The 24,118-nt window shown below is 41.3% G+C and overlaps 1 protein-coding gene across 1 annotated transcript in view; it reads left to right on the top strand.

Moving 5' to 3' along the window:
• SHISA9 (shisa family member 9) overlaps nt 1–24,118 on the top strand; it is a 173,490-nt gene that overhangs the window by 112,258 nt on the left and 37,114 nt on the right. The window lies entirely within an intron of this gene.

Genomic DNA, 24,118 nt, shown 5'->3' with positions numbered 1-24,118 from the left:
GCAGCAGCGTGGAAATTGTATACAGGTATTGTTTTACTCCTGCTTAAAGCACCTTCCATTTTCTTAGCAAATCTAGAGTGGTTTTGACTTCTCTGCTACTTGAAAAGCTCTTTTTTTTTTTTTTACATTTGTGATACTTACTCAGTTAAATACTGGCAAAAAGAACAGTGAGACGAGTGAAAGAGCAAGTGTTTACTAGACTTGGTACAAGGCTGCTTGACCTCTTTATCCCTTATGGCTTTATTGCTTTGCTTATTGCTGTCCCATACCTCTTATATCACCTTATGCCTTCCAAGAATTTCCAGTGATCCCACAGATAATCCCACTAACACTTGGCAATACTGATCTTGAACTCAGACCCCTTTCCAGGGGCTGTTCAGTTCCAGTTCAGCTGCAAACTTCTCTATTGCACCCTTAAGCCTGAGCAGCTATTTTTAACCTTAAGGAAACAAATGAACATGGGAACAACACAGGTTAGGTGTGCTAGAACCACATGAGATCTGTTGTTAGTTACATTTGTTTTACTTTTTCCTGTAGCATTTCTTATTCTGTTATTTAAACATTCCACAGACAAATTAGCTCTGCACAGTGAACTTGGGGCTCTTGGCTTCCTGCGCTCTTTTGTTCTCCAATTCATCTGTCTCAGAGTTCTCTACCAGCACCAGTCACCATAGAAACTGAGCACGTTTCAGTGATTATGTTGGGTGTATTATATAAACTTCAGATATAGTAAGAAAGCTTTATGAAAGGTCTGCAAGTGGGCCTCAAAGATGATCAGCATCTGAAAGTCTGTTCCACAGTGAGCCCAATCTTCTGTGTCCCCGTTATCTCAGGCTTGTCAACCACTGGGACTGGCTCAAGCCCTGCTGGCGTGGTAAAGTGGGATTTGCTGCAGTAGCTAAACCTGCTGGTCACACAGAAGATTGATATCAGAGACAAGAGAAGTGGCTGGGAGCCAGTAGTTGGATCAGAACACAAGGTGGGATATGGAAAACTATCTTAAGAAGACATCTGGCCCCTGCCTGCCCTGGAAAAGTCTGCAGCATCAGCAGAGAGGGAGCTGCATTTGTCAGGATGAGTAGTGCTGTGACTGTCACCAGCATGGTGACAATCCTAAAAAAGGTATTTTCTTGGTGAACGTGGGGAAAGCAGCTGCCCCAGCAGTGTTGCTGCTGTTTCTGTTGTCACAGTTGCTCTCAGGGTGAAAGCAGATCTGAGGCACTCCAGGACAGCTCTGGCTCTGAGTGAGCAGCAACTCTTTGCTGCTGATAGAGAAGCTCTGAAGGTCAGGCAGGCTGGGCTGGTATTCTATCTACACTCAGGAGGACTTTTATGGTGATGTCCATGCTACAGCTTCAGTTTAGCAAGGTGTTTAGGCACATGCTTGACTAAGCAGATGACTAATACCACCAACTTCAGGCTCTTCAATGAAAAAAAGCCACAAAGGACCCAGCTCTGCTATTCTTACCAACCTGCCCAAAGTATTTGCTTGCTGAGAACGATGGTGTAACAACAAAACAAATACTGATGTGAATATTAATTGTGCAGTCAGGCACAAGAACTGCATGGATGGGCAATTCCATCTGCTCTGCCAGGACCCTGATGCTGCACATAGGTGCTGCATTCCTGCAACTTGGCAAAAGCTGTAGGAGTAACACAGCTGCTCATGTATTTCAGCTTAACAAAAACAGATAATCTCAAGACTATTATTAAAGTAATTTGAAGTGGATGTAAAAGCAATGCTTAATTAATGAGAATGATTCAGTGTGTACTTTTGTGGAATACCAGTCTATACTTATTTTTGAACCATAAGAGGAAAAATGTCAGAGTTGAGAAGTATGTTGCTTAATTCCTCTTGTATGGAATATATTATTTAGAACAATAGGAAGATGGAGACAGAAAAATATACATAAGTAAGAATATATGCCAGTGTTCTCTGGTCAGGCACATGAAACTCTCCCAGTATGGCACAATAGGTGGAGGAACACCAAGCTGATGTGCTCCAAATCTTTTATGAGAAGATGATTCCACATGGGACATTTTAACATTTTCAAGAAATATTTTGTCTTGCACCAACAGCTTTGATTTTTTTTAATATCTTCTCTACATAGCCAGTTTTCCTGAGACCACTATTGTGTGAGCCAAGAAAATGCTTCACAAACATTAAGACCAGAGGAAATATTTAAAAAAAATTTTTCCCCTCAACTACTAATTCCTAACAAGTTACACAAAAGTTCTATTTCACATGACATTCTAGTCCTGCCATCAGCATTTATGTCCTTCTCTGGGTCAGAATCTGGTTGGTTGCAAGTGGGAGATAGGATTCTAAGCACAGTATTGAAAGAATTAAATACAGAATGAAAGGATAGTATTTTAGTGCAGAATCCAAATTATTCTAAGGTAAACAAATTCTCTTTGTGACCATTAAACATGCATCTGAAATCTCATTGGTAATTAGTCACATTACACACACACTAACCATTTTACAAAATAAAATATCTTGGGGAGTTCCACATTTTGATCATTCCTATTAGTGAAAGCCATTAACGTTCTAAGCAGCTGAATTCAAATATGTGTCTCCAGGGAAGAAGGTACTTCAGATATAGGTTGATAAATTATCCCACCACGCAGCAAAACAACAAGCCCTGGGTGCAAAACGCTGCTAGATCAGTATCTGACATCCATTTTGCACGGGCACACCGACTTCACAAGATCTAGGGCAATGGAAAATGATAGCCAGCATGTGCCCTTGGCACACTGTGCTCACCAGGACAGCCCCCAGCATTTACCACAGCAAACACAGCACTGCAATGGCAAGCACTGAGGATGACTCTTCTGGTGGCAGCAGGAAAAGGGCTGAAGAGCTCCCCCAGACATCCGTGGGACGGTGACAGCCCTGCCACGGCTCCCAAAGGCACAGCAGCCTTTGCTCAGCAGTTCCTGGAAGAGAGGGGGCTCTGGGAAGGGTGAGGGAAGGGTAGTGGGGGGGGAATGGCACCGTCAGCCCACAGAAGAACGGGCCACCCTGACAGAAGCCAGGACACCTCACTGCAGCTGTGGCTCTCCCACTTATATTTTGGGTGAAACTCCCGGTGCACAGTCCCAGCTGGTCCCCCCCGTGCTGGGAAAAGGGGTGATATCAATAGTTACAGCTGTGTGAGCTGATCCTTCTGGGTGCTTTTCCAAATGGGAGGTGAAGCAATAGCTGGGGAACTGTCCACTGTTTTCTCTAGAGATGGAGGAAGCAGAAGGAAGCCTCTCCTTTTTTGCTTTCTTTGTATCCCTCATTCTCCAGTGTGTGAGATGGGGTGAGGCAGCTTCAACTTAAATTGGACCTTACACTGAATCCCAATGCAATTGTCAGCGAACACAGAAATAAATTCCTTCTAACAGAATAAGTAGGCTTCAGATGCCTGTTTGAGTGCAACGAGCCCCCAAACCTGCCTGCAGGAGTTAGCACTGCACAAGTTACGGTGACGTGGACTCCAGTCTGCCACAACAAACTACTGCAACCACTGAGGCAGATAAAACCAGCTTGTTTACAGCTCGTGGAGGTCTAGTGCATAAAAAAACCCCAACAACTTTTGATTTATACTGCAAGTTGGATATCATATATTTGATATAAACACTGAGGCAAAAACATTGGATGTTTTAGAATCACCTTTTAAAATACAACCAACTATGAAGTACTTTTAGCAATTCAGGAAAAAATTCAGAACCATAGACATGGACTTTTACAACAGATCTGTATGAGTGCTACTGATATCGCAACCTTAAAAATACTTTCCTAAACCTACTTGTTTCATCCTACTAAGTGCCTAGCAATGATTTCTTGACCCTCTTTTTTTCCTTTATTTGCACTTCGAAGTTAACTGCATTGACAATATCATTACAGGTAACCAGCAGCTTTAAAGATGCAACATCTCTTGTGCAGACATTAATCAGCAGGAAACAGGCAGCAGATGCTATTTGGTCAATATGCAGAAGATGGACAGCTGCCTTCAGCAGAGAGAATAACTGTCTGTGTCACAAAGGAGTGCTTATAGGGCCTGAAAAAGGATCAAGAGAAAGTAAAAAATCAAAGCAGGATGAAGACAAAATTGTAGAAAGCCTCCATCTCTTTTTGTCTGTGTAAGGGAAGATGTAGGTCACTATACAAAACTCAGGTGGAAAAAGAGTGAGGAATGAAAAGAATGGAGATGCAAGACTGGGTGCTGGCAATGCAAATCATCTGAGAATTCAATGAGGCTGAATTTCCTTTAACAACATGGAGAACCCTCTGCATTATGCATTGGGAGACAGAGGGAAGCACAGGGCATAATTCAACTGTACAGTCCAAAGCAGAATAAAGCAACTAGAGTGAGTTTATTGATCTAAAGAGAAAGATAAAGCAGTAGGTGTAGATAGAAACATTTCTCTTTGTTGGTATCGTGAATCCAACACATTTACTGACCATCCCACTTAAAGACCCTCTTCATTATCATCCTAACACCATTCTCCTCACACTCCTTACCCACTTTGATGCAATGCACTCTAGAAGCACAAAACACAAGGAAATGTTGATATCACTTTTATGCAGTTCAACAGCCTTTTTATTTGTCTGCCTAACAGGAGGGACTGATTCTCCATTCTTGCTGATGGAGAAAAGGAACAGAAAATGCACATTGTGAGCAGCAGTAAATTTGACACTCCTGGTTAGAAAGCATGATGCAATAGGGTTATTGATGAGTCCCTCTGGGTTTAGAAATCTTTTAGAACCTCTCTTTTTTGAGTGAAACAGCTCAAAACACAATCTAGTTGCTTGCCCAGACATTTTATCAGTGTTTAAGTGCAAGTCCACCTTTGACAGCATTTTGTCTGCCAAGAGTGCCTGTGTCATATGATTCACTAGACAGGAGACAAAAGAAACTTGTCAAAGGACAATGTCAGTGCTTTCTGAGCCATAAAACTCAGTCCTCTCAACAACCTGAACCCAGAGCTCCCAAAACTCTTCCAAGAAACAAATAAAAAATCATTTGCCATTGAATCAAAGCTTGATGGGATTGCCAGAGAGAGTCTGCAAAGTACAGAAGCTAAATAAGATCAGAAGTTCACAATTAGGCAAGGATGAACACAGCTCACTAGGGTTAAGCTGATTTGCTGCTGTCTTCCTTATCATAGCAGGATTCTCATCACAAAAAATAACCTCATTAGGTAGAGCTCTGAAAAAGAAAAAAGAATAAAGCAATATTCTATTTTTAAAAAGGGAAATGACTCAACAAAGAAGAATAAATCAATGTTAGTGTGATAGGCTCAGTCCTGAAGGTATTTTGTACAAGAACTTGTGACAGTATGCAGCACATAAAGCACCTGTGGGAACACACACAGGATTTGCATGTACTGGAAAGTGATAAAGAGAAGGGCAAAATAATATAAGTGAAAGACAGGAGGCAGTGCTGGAAGGTGCAAACCTTGTGATTGGTGTCCTGACATCAAAACCAGGTCCAAAGTTAGTGTTTCATCTACAGTCTCATTTTTCCTGTGCTTTACACTGCAGGGGTTCCCACTGATAAAGTGGAGGTTTAGTTTCTGCCACTAAAAGGTAACTCCTTAGCACAGAGATAAAGTCCAACAGAGGGTGCTGCCCTAACCCACGGGTCCTTGGGATGGGAACATGCACCAAATGGGGAGTGCTGGGTTGGACCTATCAGGAAAGGGGTGACTGCCATCAATATACAAGGATTTGTCCTGCCATTCCTGTACAACCCTGTATTTGCCTTTAGGGCATTGTCTCTACTGGGGAGTACAGTAGGTGAGCTATAACTGATAAGGATGGAACTTCATAAATAATTTTGCCCTTTGAAGCACAGGTGATCTGCCCTCATCCTCATCACTTTCTCCTCTCCCCAGTGTTGCTCTTATAAAACAAAATAAAACAAAACTAAACACACAAACAAAAAAAACCCCTTCTGAAAACCTGAGAATTTCATGGACCATTTTACTCTATGGACCCCCAAACAGTTGCATCTGAGCTGCTGGGAAGCTGCATCGCAGCAGGACAAATAAGAGACTGGCAAAGAATGGGAGCACCTGAAAAAGGCTTTAGTTGCAATAAGAGTTGCAAGAAAACATACAAAGATGTGAGCAGAATTTTACTTTATCTTTTTTTCTCTCTGATGAGATGAATTATAATAGAAGTGGAAAGATGAACAGGTGAGAACTTCAATTGTGGCAGAATGCAAGTATTTGAAAACTGAATGAGGGGAAACAGGTAATTACAGTCCTTGTGCATTAGCTGTGACAGCACATTAAGGGTAACACACAGCTCAGGGTGCAGAAACAAGGGCAAAGAACCCAGGTGTGAATATTGCTAAAGAAAGAAATGCTTCAGAAAACTGCCACATGCATCAGTCAACTATTTGCTCAGAACAGATGTATTTCCCACCAAGCCCTCCAAAAGCCCAGTTTGGTTCTCAGAACAGATACAGGAGAGAACTTGCTTTCTCAGAAATTGATGCGAATCTGGACATTTTGTTTCAGAAGTTCTGTGAAGCCTGAACAAACTTTTCTGTGTGATACTGAGGAGCAATATTAGAACTGTTACGAGTGCTGAAGTTTCTGGTTGCTAAGATGCACTGACCTCTCTCAGGGAGCACACTGATTATCTGATGTATCTTTCAGAAAAGCAAGAATGCAAAACAGCTATTTGGAAATTAATATACAGTCCCTTCTGTGAAGAAGTCTCAGACTGAAGTAGCTATAGCCCACTAGATAAATACCATCCTCAAATGGGCATCAAAACCAAATCTGAGGAAATTTGCCATTTATTTCTGTCACCTATAAAATATATGACCTTGGTAATTTATGTGGATTGTAAGTCTTCTACCACCACTTAAGATAGCTATGCTTGGCAGCTAATAGCATTTGGGGAGCAGTTTGTGCACCTTCTGTATCAATGTTATGAAATTTGTAAAGCAGATGGAGTATCTCTGCTGCTGCAACTTAAATACCCCTGTGTCCCTTATTTGTCAAATACACACACTGCACAAACATCCTGATTGCCTCTGTCATCAAGGAAATCAATAATATCCCGAGTTCTCAGCCAGAGCCCTTCTCAATCTTATTTCTGTGACAGAGGCACATGAACAGAGGCTGCTCACAGGGTCACTGGCAGGTGCTCCAGCATCCCACAGGTGAACAAATTTGCTCAATAGAGCATTTGTCAAGAACATTTTCAATAACAAGATCATATGAACAAAGAGAGGAAACACCGTGGTTTTACTGTAAATTTGGGTAGCTGAGCAAATGAGATGAAGGTCCAACAGGCGAGTATATTGCCATTTTATGTGCACAGCTCTGTTGCTTCTTGATGGCTCTGCTCTCCACAGCAGAGCTTAAGATTTCCCAGTTGACTTTACTGCTATACTTAACCTACTAAATATAGAGAATACTTGACTCAGATTTGTAGAGTGGCAGTGCACTATTTCTCACAAGACACCCATGCTAGCAAATCCAATTCATGCCCTGGAGTAAAGCCATGCAATGTGTGTGGGGATGGAACCTGGCCCTGCCCACGGGGCTCTCCCCTGGTGCCCAGCAATGTTTGGAGGGACACAGAGCAGGGACAGGGTCCCCACCCAGACACCCCCAGTCAATGTCCCCAGGGACACTTTTATTCCATTACGTGACATTTCCCTAATCTAATTCCAGTAATGACATTTCCAACATTTCTAATTGTATGATTATCCACTAGACTAGTGACAGGGGAGGGTTGTTTTGAATTGGATGGTAACTTTTGAGGGCTTTATTTAATTCTGATTAACATTTCTCACTATAGTAAATACAGGTTTACTGAAGCAGTTGGTTTTTCCTTCCTTGGAGAGCTGAGTGTTCTGCCTCCCTAACTCCACCTCCTAGACATCCCCAGTAGGTGTTTCATGTTTGTCCTTTTTGGGGGGGAACACCAGGCAAGTTGCTCTACTTCACACATTCCCTTTGGGATGTAACAATATGGACTGGCCAGGGAGGTAAGTTCTGCTCCTTGGGAATCTTGAGAATAGTTTGTTCTACCTTGCTTTGGTTGGAGCAGCACAGAAAGGACACTGCAGTGACACTCTTTGATACATATTTCCAAGAAGAAACCCTCATTGTGGTAGAGGGATATGTATGGGAAGTACTCTAATCACAAGAATATGCAGGATTACATGTTTGCTTTTGACACCAGGCCCATGAACTCTGGCCTGTTTCACACCTCTGGACCTATGCAGCCAGTAAAACCCCTCTATAACTGTGAGCATCAGATATGATTCTTTACTGACATAAATTTTTTCATTCAAAAAAGAAAAAATAACTCTTAAAAGCACTTAAAACTTGCCACAGCCTTCTCTTAATTATAAATTAATGTTTTTTTTTCTTTTTTTCCTGAGGAAGTTACAATGAAACAAGCATTATATCTAAGCTTCTTTTGCTTTTCAACTGTGGTGATATCAAAACACACTAAAACACCGGTGTATCTTTAACAAGTTGTAGCACTTTGCTGTTCTGTACTTTTCTTTAAAAACGACATGAAAAAGAAAATATTAATGTCTTGCTTGAAGCACTTACTACAAAGTAACAAAACCACAATTCCAAAGGACTCCTTTGTTAATGCACCTTTAGGGAGTGCAGGTGGTTAACAAGGTAACAACAAGATTTTTCAGATTTGGGCTCTGTTGGAGCAGGAGTGTTGATTCTGTGTTAGCTGGAAAAACACTATATAAATACATATATATATATATATATATGGCAAAAGTGACAACAAAATACAAGAGATGCCCATAAAGTAACATGTGATATTTTTGTGCTTTTCCTAATTCAACTGATAAAAAGAAAGGTGATCATAAAAAAATGCAGCCACTAATTCAAGCACATAAGCATAGAACATTCTGCAAAAAAAAGCTTTAGCTCCAACAATACTATTTCTCCTGTCCATCCATTTCTCCAGTAAAGAAGGAAAACTCTTTATAACTTCAAAAACAATTGTCATATTGTAGGCTGTTATAGTAATTGTTATTTCTTTGTTAAAGTCTAGCTACTGGAAAGCATTTGTATAGTTATGTACCAAAGGGTAATGTAACCATAACTCAGGAAATAAGTTCTGCTAGGAATTGTAAAAGCCAATATTCACTCAGATAAACAGCACTGCTCTGTGATTCAGGGTGGGATATTTGCTCATAGGAGCACAGAGCTTGAAGGCTTCCAGGGCACTTGGAGGGAGTGGTGACAGAGCCACACTGAAGCTGAAGATCAGCAGTGCAAACACATTGCAGACAAATCCCTCTCCCACACAATCACTGCCTGATCAAAACTGTGAATCAACCTCTGACCACTGACACAGCAGAAGGGCCTATTTTTTGTGTTCCTAGTTTGTTTGTACTCAGCTTAGGGGAACCGATAACACATCTGTGAAACAAGGTACTTTTTCTAAAAATAATGCAAAATCCACAGAACACTTTTCTTAACTCAGGGAACCAATACTCAGCATACAACTGTTGGTACTTAGATACTGACACACACCTCTCCAACACAAAATATATGTTTCCCAATAACAGATTCCAAAAGAGCAGCAGGGCTTTCCTCTCCTTTCAACCTGTACTACTGTGGATAATTTCTAGTCTAGAATAGGTGGGCATGGCTCACCATTTCCTGATCTGGTCAAGTACTTCTAAAGCTCTTATGAATTATTTAGCAGGGGTTTAAAAATTAAAGCATCTTTGCTTTTCTAGACTAGCAGATACCTGACTGTAGCGTGCCACTGACAAGCAGGAGCTGAAGCAGAGCTGAAGTAGCTGCCCTTGTGGAGATCACTGTGTGCAGTGCAGAGGCTGCCAGGAGGATGAATGGCACCAGTGGGTCAGTCCCTGCTGGGAGGACTGGGGCCATAACCCACCTGTGCTTGCAGCACTTTTTGTGTCCTGGGTGTTTTCATCTTCACAGCTTCCCCTACCCCTCTGGAGAAGTCATTAATAGTGGCTGGGAAGGCTGCTAGGTTTGCTTTTCTCCTCTTTTGTTAGGAAAAGATTCACAAGGAGCAAAGGTCAGTCAGCTGGGGCACTTCTTGCTTTTAAGCAGCAAGTATTTTCACATCCTTCCATCCAAGTACATAAAGCAGCAGCCAGACTTAAGCAATTAAGCTTCATTTCAGAAGTAGTTAGGTGGTTCAGAAAGAAAGAGGTTATCTGAAAGAGTGCCTGTGGACCTGCCCTAGAAACATGCCCACAGACTATCATACAACAGAGAGCTATTAAAATCCGTGGATTTTTGTCAGAACTTTCCTTCTGACATATAGTAAAGAGAAATTAGGTAAACAGTTTACAAAGAAAACAAATTTAAGAGAAAACAGTGAAGAATAAAGAGGAGAGATACCCTGGTAAGTTTATAAACTGCCTGTTCCAAAGTGAATCCAACAGTTGTGCTCTTTTAAAATCTGGTTTGGCTGAAGCACATTGCCATCATCCTGCCCCTCTGCAGTCTTGGTCTGTGAATAAGCACACACATAAAAAACTATACTTCTCACTCTCCCCTTTTCTGACAGCCAGAAGGGTTTCTTTTTTATTTCAGAAAAGGTAGCATATTGTTTAATGCTGAATCTTATTAAATACTTTGTAAGAAAAAACCTGAACTGAGTTTGAAGCTGAAAAGACAAAAGTTAAATTTTAGAAAAAATGCAGATTTTACACAACATGTATTAATGGGGAGGGGAAAGGTTGGTCACACATTGACATACCCAGTTCCATAACCAAGATAATCTGATCTTAGATAAAGGGACACTGTGCTAGAACACACCCATGGAATTCCAAAGAATGGTATCTTTTTAGTTTGGCTAAGACCAAGTGATGTATAAAAGTATAATGATATGAGCCTAAGAGCCTTTCCCAATGGAAAAACTCATAGAACACCTCCCCCATACAGTCACTCATCCTACCAAGGAAAAGCAAAAACTCTTGTTTAGCACATCTTTGTCGTCATTCTGCAATATTTCTGTATATAGTATCAAGAATCAAGGCTGCTATTTTTTCCTTTACGATGACACCAGCTTGGAAACTCATCTCTGTTCAAGCCAAGACTCTCCAGCAACATGCATAAGTGATTTCTCTGGGGTGATACAACAGACACCAGAATTGATAAAGAACCTGTTCAAGCTGTACTTGGGAATTGATACCTAGCTGTGCCAAAAGGAGAGAAACATGGTCCAGAATGAATGTGAGAACAGAATCTGAGATCCCTTGGGCTGCTGCCCGTGAGCTGAGCCCACTCTGTGTGAGCACCAAGCAGGTTGTGCTGGGAGAGTCCGGGCTTCCACTGCGGTATCAGGTAGAAAATGGAAATTTCCCACCACTGAACTAGTTACAAATGCAGCAAACCAAATCTTGCACTACAGTATCCTGGTCAATATGAAATAACTGTGGATGTCAATAGAACTGTACCTGATACTAGAGGTGGGAGTATTTGACTCTGATTGCTTTAGAAGAACCTCAGCAACAGAAGGAGCTCAGACACAGAAAAGGAGCTTCATAAGAGAGCACTGTTCAGTGAGCCTTTTTAATATTTAAGGACATTTCTTTCCTGGAATAATTTCTCAGGACTTCTGTTTGGTTTTCAGGTTTTGCAATAGAAAGCTCCCTATCTTTTCCAAGCCTCAAATTTTTCCTAATTTTCTGCCGTGGGCCAGGCAGTGCAATAAAAATGGACAAACCCTTTTGTGTACAGCTGAGTATAGGGCAGAAGAGCTACACTTTTCCCCAACATGCCTTCCTGACCCAAGAGAAGGAATCCACACCGACTCCATGCCCAATGGTGGCAGAAATGGGGCAGGCAGAGCATTTACCCAAGGATTAAAGCTGGGTAATGCTTCCAGGCACAGACATATGCTTTCACTGAAAAGTAAGATGCTCTCTAACATTGTTTGTCCTCTTTTAACTTCAGCAAAATATAGGTGTTACAGGGGAGCATTTTCAAGGAGCGAATGAGTTGTGCCAATGAATCTCAATTATTTGCTAATGAGATGTGTAATTCCTAAGTACCATTTTGAAAATGTACCTCACACTGTTTGAATGTACCCCTGTGTTCTCTAAGGGTGAGGCAGTTCCCCTGAACCTTGAAATGAGCTGGCAGAAGGAATGCTTTCCTTCATGCTTTCTGGGAAAAACCTGAATCACAGAGAGCTACACCAAAGTAACAAGCAGTGTAGGCAGGGAACGATTATAATGGTGTGAGGCTGAAAACTTTATTTTAGACTCCTCAGTAATTGCAACAAAAAGAGAATCTCGCTGACATGAGGCAGAGAAAAGGCAAAAGTGAATGTGCTGCCATTGATGTGTTTTTAAATGGAATGGACAGTTCAGAAAGGGAATGGTTGTGCACAGCTGGCAAAGCATGGCCAGAAAAATAATCACAGAAAAAAGGGAAGGGGAGGGGAGAGTGAGGGACAGAGAAAGAGAGGAAGATTACAAGTAAAATCACCACAATGGAAATGCAGCTTTGAAATGTAGGAGTACTGAGGTGGAAGACATACAATCACAGAAAAGATAACTAAAGGAGCTAGAAATAGAATCGAACAAAAATAAAGTAATATTACTAAGCAATCTGACAAAAATTATTACTTTGCTTATTGGTTAAGTGGGTTTGCATAGTAAATATATTTGAAATATTTTGGCCTTGCAATACTAGAAAAAGCCAACAGCACCTGGAAGCTGAATTTGGCTGCTATCCACTTCATTCAAAGCATCTTCTCTTCTGATGTGTCACTGTTGCTAAAACAGCATGCCCAAAAATGGTAGCAATCCCAGGAAAAGTGAGAGATCTAATAATTAATAGCAGTGATGTAATTACATGATGTCTGTTTCTTTAGTAAGAACTAAAATGTCACCAGGAACAAAGGCTTTGCAATAGACTGTTTAAACAAGTTAAATAAGTTGAAAGAAGTGTGCTTAGAAAGAAACTTCTGAATACAAGCTTCAGGGGTAACTGTAGATGTCTAGAACAATTTCTTCAGTACCTGCACTACCCCAAGCACTTCCTACTTCTGAACACATCCTCTCTCCTGGAGACCTCCAGTTGGCTTTGGAGGTTACCCTGCAGAAGTTTTCCAGAATCATCAAGAGAGATTTTGGGAAGTGAAGCTCAAGCATCATCAGATTTGAAGGTATTTGGGGGATGAGGGCAAGATACCCAAAGGAATTTCTCTCTCTGAAATTACAGCTTCCTTTCAGACTCTGGTACATCATCATGCCAGCCTCATGCCAGTTCCCCACTCAAAGTTGGTCTAGAGCACTGTAACTCTGTTAGAGAAACAGAATTGCTGGGAAACTTGTCTCCTCTAATTCACATTAGTCCAAATCTGCCCACACAGTAAAATTAAGTAATGATATGTTTTTAAATTGCATGAAAGGGAAAAAAAATTTCAAAGTTGCACTTGTGAATTTGGAGATGATAAATGCAGTAGATTAAAATGAAAATATATTTATCCTCTTCTGTTTGCCATTTACTAGTTGTTCTCACACATGTAACTTGTCCTGACAGAAATCTGCAAAACCAAATTCATGCCTGTTTTCTCACAGTACCCTTTTTGAAAACAAATAACTATCTGTAGGGTTAGCTCTGTCCCTAGGGCTGATTAGGAGTTAAACTATGCTGAGAAGTTATGTTGGTAAATTACAGCTATTGTAGGCTATTAAATATCCATTACCAGGATAAGCTGCTTCCTACCACATATTTATTAAGGTTAATTTACAAGGTGTATTGAAGGAATTACTGGACATTTAAAAAATGTTAATAGCTACAATTACTAATAAATCATCCTGACAACAAAAAAGTCCCTCCTGTTCTTCAGTAGGACCATGAAGTTCATTAAGTCTTCCCAATTAAACTCTGACAGAAGCAGCATTAGTGTTTTTCAGCTCTTGCACTAAAACAGAATGGTCTCAACTGCACAGGGCTGCTGGACAGTCTCAGCAAGGTAATTTTCCTATATATAATGTGCTGAAGGGTCTCTTCCCTATGTCTGGCTGCCACTTCTGCCTGCATTTGGTGGTATTTGCTGCCTTCCACATTCCCAGTTCATATTTGTGGAAGAGGGGAAACCAGCCTGAAGGAAAGGCCTCCAGAAGTCAGCTGACAAGTAATGGCTTAGGAAATTCCAATGTCAAAGGTAGAAACTCCATTGTCAGAGCAGATTTTCAGTGTTTATTCAATTTACACATGATGATTTGAGGACACGGATGACTCTGCCTTTTTGTCATTTACAAGCAACCCCCCAACACCTACAACAGCTGTTCACAAGAAAACACAATGTCAGGGAGCTATTTTTTTCATTTTCCTACTCATTTTATTCTTCATTTATTGCTATGACCTTTGAAAAACATTATTTGTGTGCTTTTCATTGGATCCTTCATGAGTTGTCTTCTCATCTGCTTCTCTTTCCTTCCTATTTCCTTCTAACTCTCTACACAACATTGTCAGTGGGTGCATTCCTCTGATTTCTCTGTTGGCCTTCCCTCGAAACATATTTTCCTAACATTTGGTTCTCTATTAGCCCATGTCCCTGAACACACTAGCAACATGATTAATCAGCTACTGATCTTTTTCTCCTGCTCCCTTTACTAAAACATTTGGAAGCCTATTCTCTGCTGCCCTGGTGACTCCTCTCCAGCTTGGGGCTGGCAGCTCGAGTTGTTCTTCCTATGGTAATTCATCTTCTTGCTTTCCATGCACAGTTACTAACAAATCAATCAAACTCCTACAGCTGAATTTAGCAGAGGCCTCGGACTGCAAGTTACACTATTTCAAATTGTATCAAGAAGGGACACGCAAAAAAAGAGACAGAGTTGTTCTCTCATTTTGTTTAAATGGAAAAAACTATTTATTTAAGTCTAAAATTGCCTGTCAATCAGACTCGTACTTAATAGAAATACCACAGTTTCTTTGGTGTAGTAATACCCAAATTTACCACTAAATTTTTGAAGGGTCTGGGTATAAAGATGAATCCCTGGGATGAAAGCATTATTATCATAAACTTGTTAAAAAACTGGTTATAAACATCAGCACAATCAGGGAGTGTGCTGACTACCAGCACATTATGTAAATATGGAAAAAGAATTACATTTTAGGTGGGATGATTATGATAGGTGACAATATGTTTCCTTTCTTGTCATCAGTCAAGTCAAAGTAGCAGGGAATTCAACATATTTCACTGTAATATTAGTACACTAGCATTAAGAAACCATTAAATAAAAATATTTCTCTGAGGTATTAATTAGAGAGGCTTTGGTTTATGCTCAGAAACATTTTTATACCTTTTTCAGAAAGGTCATTTCATGAAGAGCTGAATGTTTGCAATCCTGGGTGTAAAAACCTGCCACTAAGGGGGAAAGAAGCTAAATGGGAAAAAAAAAAAAGAAAGAAAAAGGTACTTCTCATCAGCCCTTATACAATGTTTCTTCAAATATACAGCATGAGGAAGAAATAAATGCAATTCTTCCCTGCCTCCTATCAGCTATTTGTAAGGACAAAAATATGATCTCTGAGAGACATAGGAGCCTTCTGCTCTTTCCAGGCATTCCCAGTGCCCCAGCAGCCACGGAGAAGCTGCATTTCCTTCCTTTCCCAGGGCAGCCACTGGAGCTGGGCAGCCAGGCAGGGACAGAGGACTTGGTGTATGACCAGTGAACCCCACACGGGCCAGGCAGCGTCTCCTCTGGGGCTTCCCAAAGCCCTGCTGTGCTCCCTGTGCTGCCTGCAGTGGTGCTGCACGGCTCCCTGCTCTGCCAGCCTTCCCTTGCTCCTTTTAAAGAGAAGTGGAGGAAGGGAACTGAGCAAAATGTAGTTCCACATCACTGCAACAGGCACAATACTTGTTACTGTGCCTCTGACCCCACCAAAATAACTCTCACACTTGTTTTCTTGTGAGCGCCAGCTGAAGAAAAAGCCCAGCTGGCTCCCTTCCCACTCAGCCACCCAGTCTGTGCATCACTGAACCAATTTGCTCCAGCAGACTGAATCACCCTCCCAATGCCCTGGGTGAGCCTCAAGTGATTCCCAGCCTTGAACAGGCCCCTCTGCCACTGCTGTGCTTGTGGTGGGATGTGAGGATCCAAGTGGCTCTGGAGCCACGTAGCCCAGGGCTAGGAGGAACTTGGTAAACCCCTGCTCTGCTCCCCAGAACTCTGCCTCTGGGGAGCAGAGTTCTGCCAAAATACAACACATCCATCTGCTGGTTCAGCCCAGCCCTCCTGGGCTTTCCCATGGGCTGCTGTGTGGCATGAGGATGGAGTTCACATCCAACCATCCATCTAAGCACAGTCACTGCTCCCTGTGTCTGCAAAGGACTCCTGTGGGCCTGGGGCAGAAAAGCTGCTCTGGTCCAGGGGATGCCAGTCAAAATATACTGAGAACATTTATACAACGTGCAGCTAAAACCCACTCACCATGGGGGCTCTATGTTCACTCCATCCACAGGAGAGAACCTCACCCCTGGGGCACAGCTGGTGCATTTTCACACTACGGAACAGGAGAACAGGGAGGAACTTTGACTGAGCTACCAACAAAGTGCAGCACTTGGGGATTCAGTGCCACTCCTCCCTGTCTCACTGTGTCCCATCTCCAGTGTAACACTGTGTTTCAGAACAGCACATTGTTTCAGAGCAACTCCCTGCAGGACGTGTAAGTCCAGCTGTAAACAACCTCTGCTGCCTCTGCAGTGTGGCCACCACAGAAGCAGTGCTACATTAGCTCCAGAAAAGTAATAAAGTTTAATGATCCAGTTATGCCTTTCTCTATGAAATATAAAACCAGGTTTTTATAAAGACAAAGTACTTTCTCACCTACATAAGCATTCTTTGGAAAAGAACTGACAATAAGTACAACTAGAAAACTAGATTCAGAAAATCCCTTTCTAGTTTAGAATATTCCTCATGACATTTTTTCTTGATGATTATTGTCATTATTTGTTTCTAATAACAACAGGGTCCTGACATGCCCTTTCACACATTTTCAAGCAGTAAAACTTGATTTGAAATATTTAGTTTCTTTCATATTTATCTTTGTCATTCTCTGCTTGGAAGAGGCCTGGCTGGTCTGAGGGCTTACAGTATCAGACAGTCTGTCACTCCTCATGTTTCCTTCCTTTGTCACAATTTAATATATTTTGTCCTGCTAGCTGCCATGAATTAGGAGCTCAATTTGATTGGAAAGGAGTCCAAATTGGTGAGCAAGTGGCATTACATAATGACCAGCTACAGCTGGAGTCTGGATTGCTCCTGTTATTGAGCTCTATAGGTAATAAATGTTTTCTTATTACATCTCATACCCTCGACTGCAGCGAGCAGCAGTCGACACTGGTGTTGCTTATAAGCACATAGATCAAAGGTGTTCTTCTCACTCCTGGTTACATGTCTGTGTGTGTGCACATGAGCAGTGCCTCTGCTCCTCCTTCATGGACCAGCTTGGCACAGTGGGATGCCTGGAAATGAACAGGGTCTGCTTTTGTTCATGAAAGCAACAATAATTGCCAAGATTACTTTGTCATTAGCATCCTCATTATCTTAATCATGTCCACAGGATTTTTTTTTCAAGTAGCCTTTTGTTTGCAAGGAAGTAGATGTGACCAGGCAGCTGAGAACTATGGGGGACAGTATGAGACCAAGACTGGTGCTTGTAAAAAATCAAAATGAAGCCTCTGCTCATGAAACAGATCAACCACAAGTCTGGTGTCTCTTTGTGACAACTGAATTAGAGACATTTTTCAAACAGTTCATTCCCATATAAAGGCTAAACTTGTAAAGGTCAGCAGAATGCTGAGTTATTTCCTATTAAAATGTCGTTTGCTGAAGGATGCTTTTCCATTGTAAATAGATTTTCAAGAGATTTTGCTACTTCGTTTATACAAATTTTCTTTTTTTTCTGCTTGCACATTTTCCAGGGGAATATGTTCTACACTTTGGGTTTGTTTTAGAGATAGCAGTTGTAAGACAGAGAAATTCTGAATATATATTGTTGCTCAGTAACAAATGAATATGCATCCCTTTGTTGTTGTTACTACCAGAAAAAAAACACTACTACAGTTAAAACTAAGAGTAACAAAGTAATGAGAGTAGATTATGCTTTGTGCTTGGAAGGGTTTTGAAACTTCAGAATTTGGTTTCCTTCTGGTTTGGATGAAAACTAAGGATTTTGGCACTCTCTGCAAAGGGCCAGTCCAGCAGTGAGGCTCTGACTGTCCTGCACCTCACGGACAGGACACAGCTGTGGAGCTGGGCAGCCAACGGCTGAGGAGCTGCACACTGGAAAGCCAAAATCCCAGGGCCACCTTGGCCAAGGGCTGGAGCCACGTCCCCAGCAGCTCCTCAGACGTGTGGCAGAAGATGAGGGAGCTGGGGAGAGCTCTGAGCTCTCATTTCCCCCCCAGCTCACTGGGCAGGAACAGAGGGGCCTGGCAGATAAACTGGCAGAGCCTGATCAAACTTTCCCAATGTGCTTTTTTCATTGGCCTTTGGTTAAAACCAAAGTGCCCCTGGGTAATTCTTTGATCTGCACAAATCAGTGCTCTCCAGTCAAAGCATTTCCCACCAGCTTTAGCTGAAGCTCCAAAGCACAGATTCCACGAAAGCTGGGTGCCTGTCTCCACCAGATTCCTTTGCAAATCCACTCTTCTGAGAGCATCACATTGTTGGGCACAGGCCTGATGCCACGGGCTTTAATGTGTTCAGGATTAGCACCCAATGGATTTCACACTAAGAACAACCAAGAGATAAACAACAGCATTCTTTGAGACTCTTGTGGAATAATCTGTTTCTGAAGACTTGGGACAAGTGAAAAACATATTTACGTGCATTTACAATATGTAAATTTTTAGTCCTCATTTTATACTTCTTGAAGAACAAAAAAAATACTAATGTTCTAGGCTATTTAGGAGTGGGGAAAAAACACGTGAATAATAAATGTCATTAATGCCAGCAGCAATTATAACTGAATTGCCCACAGACATTTATTTCTGCTTATTTTTCCTCTCACTGATACTTCTACAGGAAAACATGAGCTCATAACTGAATTTGATAATTTTACATAGCCAGAATTAAGACTCAGTACTTTCCTTACATGAGGATTATGGTTCTTGTATTTAGTTGACATTCAGGAGGCTGTTCTAGTTGTACTCTGTTTTGAAATCAGAACTATTCATTTGAGACTCATTAGAGTTGAGCCACGGGCCTTAAGTTTTACTGCAGGGCTTCAGGTCTTTCCACAGACTCCTTTAGCTTCAAGTGGTTTAGGGAATAAAAGTGAATTCATAATTTAACAAATCATAAATTATGGTTCTTTTTATTTGCTCAGAATTATTACATTTTATTAACACTTCTAGATTTGGTGATTAAAAAAAAAAAATCACACCCCAAATCAAGAATTCAACTGGCTTGTTTTTGAGAGGATGGCTGAGCTTCCCAAACAACCACTTGTTTTACCTTAATCTTTCCAGGTTATGTATTTTTAATTCTTTCTATATGTATATATATATTTTAATTCTTTCTGTGCTTATAACATTACACCGTAAAAATAGTGATTTGCTGTGAAGCAGACACATATACAATCACTGGCTGCAATACATCAACACATTTATGCCCATTTACTATTGCACAGCTACAAATGTGGGAGTGGGTGGTTGTGCTGGTTCACATGTATCTGCTGCTAACCCACAGTAATTGCCCAAACTTTAGAGGTTTAGCACATCTCTCTCCATCTGTTTTTGGAAACAATCACACCAAAACCATACAAAAGTGACCTAATGATTTAGATTATTAACAGGTACTGTTTCTTATGGCTTTGTACAACCATATCATTTCCTGTTGTTGATATTGGCTCTGATATTTCTTAATTGAATTCTACCTAAAAATAGGTATGAACTACAGCTATTTGGAGGAGGATATATTAAAGTTTTATAACATGTTTTCCAGTGCCTCATGCAATTTTTGGCTATTTCCCTGCATAAGGAGTTTGCGTGGTTGGAGGCTGAACTACAAAGGGCCGAATCCTGAAAAGGGCAGTTCCTGTAACCCACACTGCTGAAACCTGGGGTTCTCTCCAAACCCCACTGCACACAACGAGAATGTTCCACCCTCAGGGCTTAGACTGAGCATATGTGGTCTTCAGCCAGGAAAGAACTCCGTTGCCTGCAGAGTGCCATTGTGTGGGATGGCTTTAGATGTTTAATACATTGTGCTCATGTGCTTTTATCAAATAGGTCCCATGTGGAAAATAAAATACTGCAGGTGAAAGCCTTCTCTTGACCCCTCTTGCCCTCAGCTGGTCTAGGACTTCACATGAGTGATGTGTCTGCAGGCACGAGATGGTTGTGTGCAGTCCCTGATGTAGCTGGGAACAGGCTGCTTTGGCTGCAAAACTCCAGTGCTGGGCCCTTGCACACCCAGCTGCCCTGCTGAGGTATCTGTATGCAGAAGCCCTTCTGACTCACATGTACAGAGCTGAGATTTTACAGGTTCGGATTTAAAATGCAAAGTAGTGCTTTCCCCCCTCCTTTTTCTACTGTTTGTGTTACTGTGTCGTACACAAAATGACATCAGAGGCTGAGCAATGTGGCTCCCCGAGCAAACTGGTATAAAATGAACAAAAAGCCAGCAACCTCGCTGCTGGCAGAGTGGCTCACTGATTACAAAGCACAGCACCTGTTTTCACCTCTGCTCCCCAGAAAAGCCTCATGTTTTAATATCCTGAAGCATAGAATGTGTAGTCTACTTACAAAAATATACTTCTGAAAAACAGTTGTTTAATTCATTGTCTCTATCTTAACTTTTGGCTTAAAAGAATAGGCTGTTCCAGTTGGAAGGGAAGTGCAGTGATCACCCAGTCCAGCTGCCTGAGCAGTTCAGGGCTGACCAAATCAAAGCCTGTTAAAGGCATTGTCCACCTGCCTCTTAAACACTAACAGGCTTGGGGCATTGCCCACCCCTCTAGGAAGCTTGTTCTGGTGTTTGAACACCCTCTTGGGAAAGAAACACTTCCTCACGTCCTGTCTGAACCTTCCCTGGTGCAGATTTGAAGCATTCCCACACATCCTGTCCCTGGATACCAGGGAGAAGGGATCAGCACCTCCCTCTCCATGTCCTCTCCTCAGGAAGTGGTGGAGAGCAATGAGGGCACCCCTCAGCCTTCTCTCCTCCAAACTGAACAAGCCCAAAGTCCTTATCCTTTTCTCCCAGGACATGCCTCCCAGCCCTTTTGCCAGCCTTGTTGCCCCCCTCTGGGCACACTGAAGTGTTCCTGTCTTTAGATAAACAAAATCTCTCAAGCCTTTGTTTTAAATGCACGGTAAGAACTCCAAGTATCAGTATGAACAAGGATTACTCTCTAAGGAAACCTTGCCAGGAAGTGACAATTGTTATCATTCTAAAACAAATACATACTCACATACATCTACAAGACACAGTGCCTACAACATCAAAATTGTTCCTCACTTATATTCCCTTTATTGTAATAAAGGTCAGCTTCTTTCACCAATCTCTAGTGAAGTGGACTGATGCATGTATAATAAATTACAGAAATGCCCTTTGAGTCTCTATCACTTTGTGAAGAGAAATAGCTAGGCAAAGGGTGCTCATCCACCCATGAGAAAAAAAAATAAAATCAAACATAATAGAAAAATCTTTCTTCTTCTCTTATTGAATTTCAAAGAGAAGAGACAGAAAAGTCCTATTATATTTTCTAGTCCTGCCAAGGCCAAACAGATTCATAATTGGTAGTTAAGCACATATTTATCTGCCTTCTGGGTCTGTCTCCAATCCGAAGAGTGAAAGATCTTGCAATCTATCTCAATAAAGGCAATAACTGCTGACACACAAGGAGGCATCTTATGGTATTTATCTGTGGGACAATAGTCTCAGAGTTGTACAGCTTTCTCCATCTTATGCTGATGGCAGGTAACCCACAGAATTTTGCTACAGCTTGGAAACACACCCGAGTTGCAAACATTTAAGTAAAACCTAACAAAAATATGGAGAGACACAATTTTTGTTTCCATGCTCTGTGTGGCTATTGCATCATTAATATCCATAACATGCAATGAAATATGTACAGTGGATAAGAAAATAATCTCTTTTCTCCTACACTTGTCTGAAATAAATTAAGATTAATGAGCATTTGTTAACTCCAACATAAATCAGATGGAGTATTCAGAAGAAAAGCTGTTCTGATGCCATGTCCAGTTTCTGTGTATATAGTGCTCTCTACTCAGTTGCTCACTCTAAATTGCAAGGACAACGGATATTTAATGAAAGGCAAACTCTGTTTCAAAGTTTTTTTCATTTATCTGGGGGTTTTTTGATGTGAATTCCCCTAAGCACTAGAGGACATAACAAAACATTTGTGGTTCTCTGTGGATATAAGTGATTCTGCCAGACATGGAACTTAATCAAGAAGATCTTGCTGCTGAAATCAAACAGGGGGTTACTTGTCCCTATGCTTTCTGTGCATTAAGATCACAGATTCCAATATAGACATCTGAGTGTCTGGGTACAAAATTACACTGTGTGTGTTGTACTGGATGTGCAAAGGCTCTGTACTGGATGTGCTGTGTTAGGCTGGCAGACCCTCTCTCTTGCAGACATTATTGCTATTTCCTTGCTTATAAAGTTCTGTCTAACTTGATTTTTGATTGCAACTATTTGATGGAACAAGGCTGTAGGATATCATCCCATACATTTCAACCATTTATTCCCATTGAAAACTAAAATGTTCCTAACAAACTGCCTCATAATAATACTCAGTTTTGCAGCTATACATGAATCCATTCTGCCAGGCAGTGCAATGAGCAAACTCTAGCTGCCATAAAGTCTGTACAGACCAGCTAAAATGAAAAATCATTGTTGTATTCTAACAATTCCACAACTTAAAATGCAGAAAACCACTGGCAGAAGTATATGAAGTGTTTCCAAAACATATACCAGATGTACTGCTAACACTGCAAGTCTTTAGGTGACTTCACCATGAGCACACAAGGTCATTGAGGTGCCAACAGGAACTGAGGTACTGGACTCTGAGTCCACCACTGCTGTTTAACTGAACATCTACTTGTTTTCTCCTTGGAAAGAGGGAGAAAGCGAGGCAGGTTCCTCTACCAATCAAGCAAAGGGATCACATCAGCAAGGGTCACCCTTGGGTGAATCATCACAGTTGTTTAACAGGTCATAGAAATGCTACATGGAAGATTATAACATGGTCTAAAAATCCATAATTAAATATAGAAGGGAAGACTGAATGATTGCTATGTGATTTATCTTTAGTTACACTGAAAAGGAACCATCAACCCCAGTATTTCTGGCTGTAAATATATAATACAGAGGGAATTTTCCTGAGGTAGCATTAATTAACGTTTGAGGTAAATTACAATAAAGACAAAGGGAAAACAGTTACAGCATATTGAGTTTCTGTGGGACGTTTGAGTAATGATCCATTATTGTAAACAGAGATTATTTACAGTAACACGCTGTGAGAAGCAATAGTTCTGACAGAATTAATGTAAGGACACAGCCTTTGGTCACAGAGGAAGTTCACAGGCATGCAAATATCAGAGCTTCCAGCAGGCTCCCCTCGGGGCAGGGACTGTGCCTTTTTCTGCCTGGCAAATTCTTAACACATCAGGAATAAATAAATAAAAATAAAACTGCACGGGGAAGTTTTCAAAATAATCTGTGTAACATTGAAAGAGTTCATTGCTTCAGTCAGCTGAGCAGGAAGGTTCTTGCTCAGAACAAAACCAAAAGCCTTTCAGGCATGTAACAGTCCCAAGGATGAAAACCCGACCCCACACCCAGCTCCTGTCGATAACGTTGTGCCCAGAATTTCAGTTTTCATGGGCTGCTAATTTAAGCTGTCATAAAAGAGAGTTCACAGAAAACAGGGGCCCTGAGCACTGCTTGTATTTGACACTAAGGCAGCAGAGGTTGAGACCTTGACTTCTGTGAGTTTTAGAGCAAGACACCATTGAAGGAGGTGTAGGAAGGCTGCTGCCAAAACAGTTTTGCTACCAACAATGAAAGAAAAGGACAGCAAACAAATCATATGTGTGTGTGCCTGGCAGGAGTCCACAAAGCCCTGT

This window comes from Lepidothrix coronata, unplaced genomic scaffold, assembly GCF_001604755.1.
Source record: "Lepidothrix coronata isolate B3197 unplaced genomic scaffold, Lepidothrix_coronata-1.0 Scaffold24, whole genome shotgun sequence".
In the NCBI taxonomy this organism is placed as follows: domain Eukaryota; kingdom Metazoa; phylum Chordata; class Aves; order Passeriformes; family Pipridae; genus Lepidothrix; species Lepidothrix coronata.
This window is presented reverse-complemented; position numbering and strand designations above follow the sequence as displayed.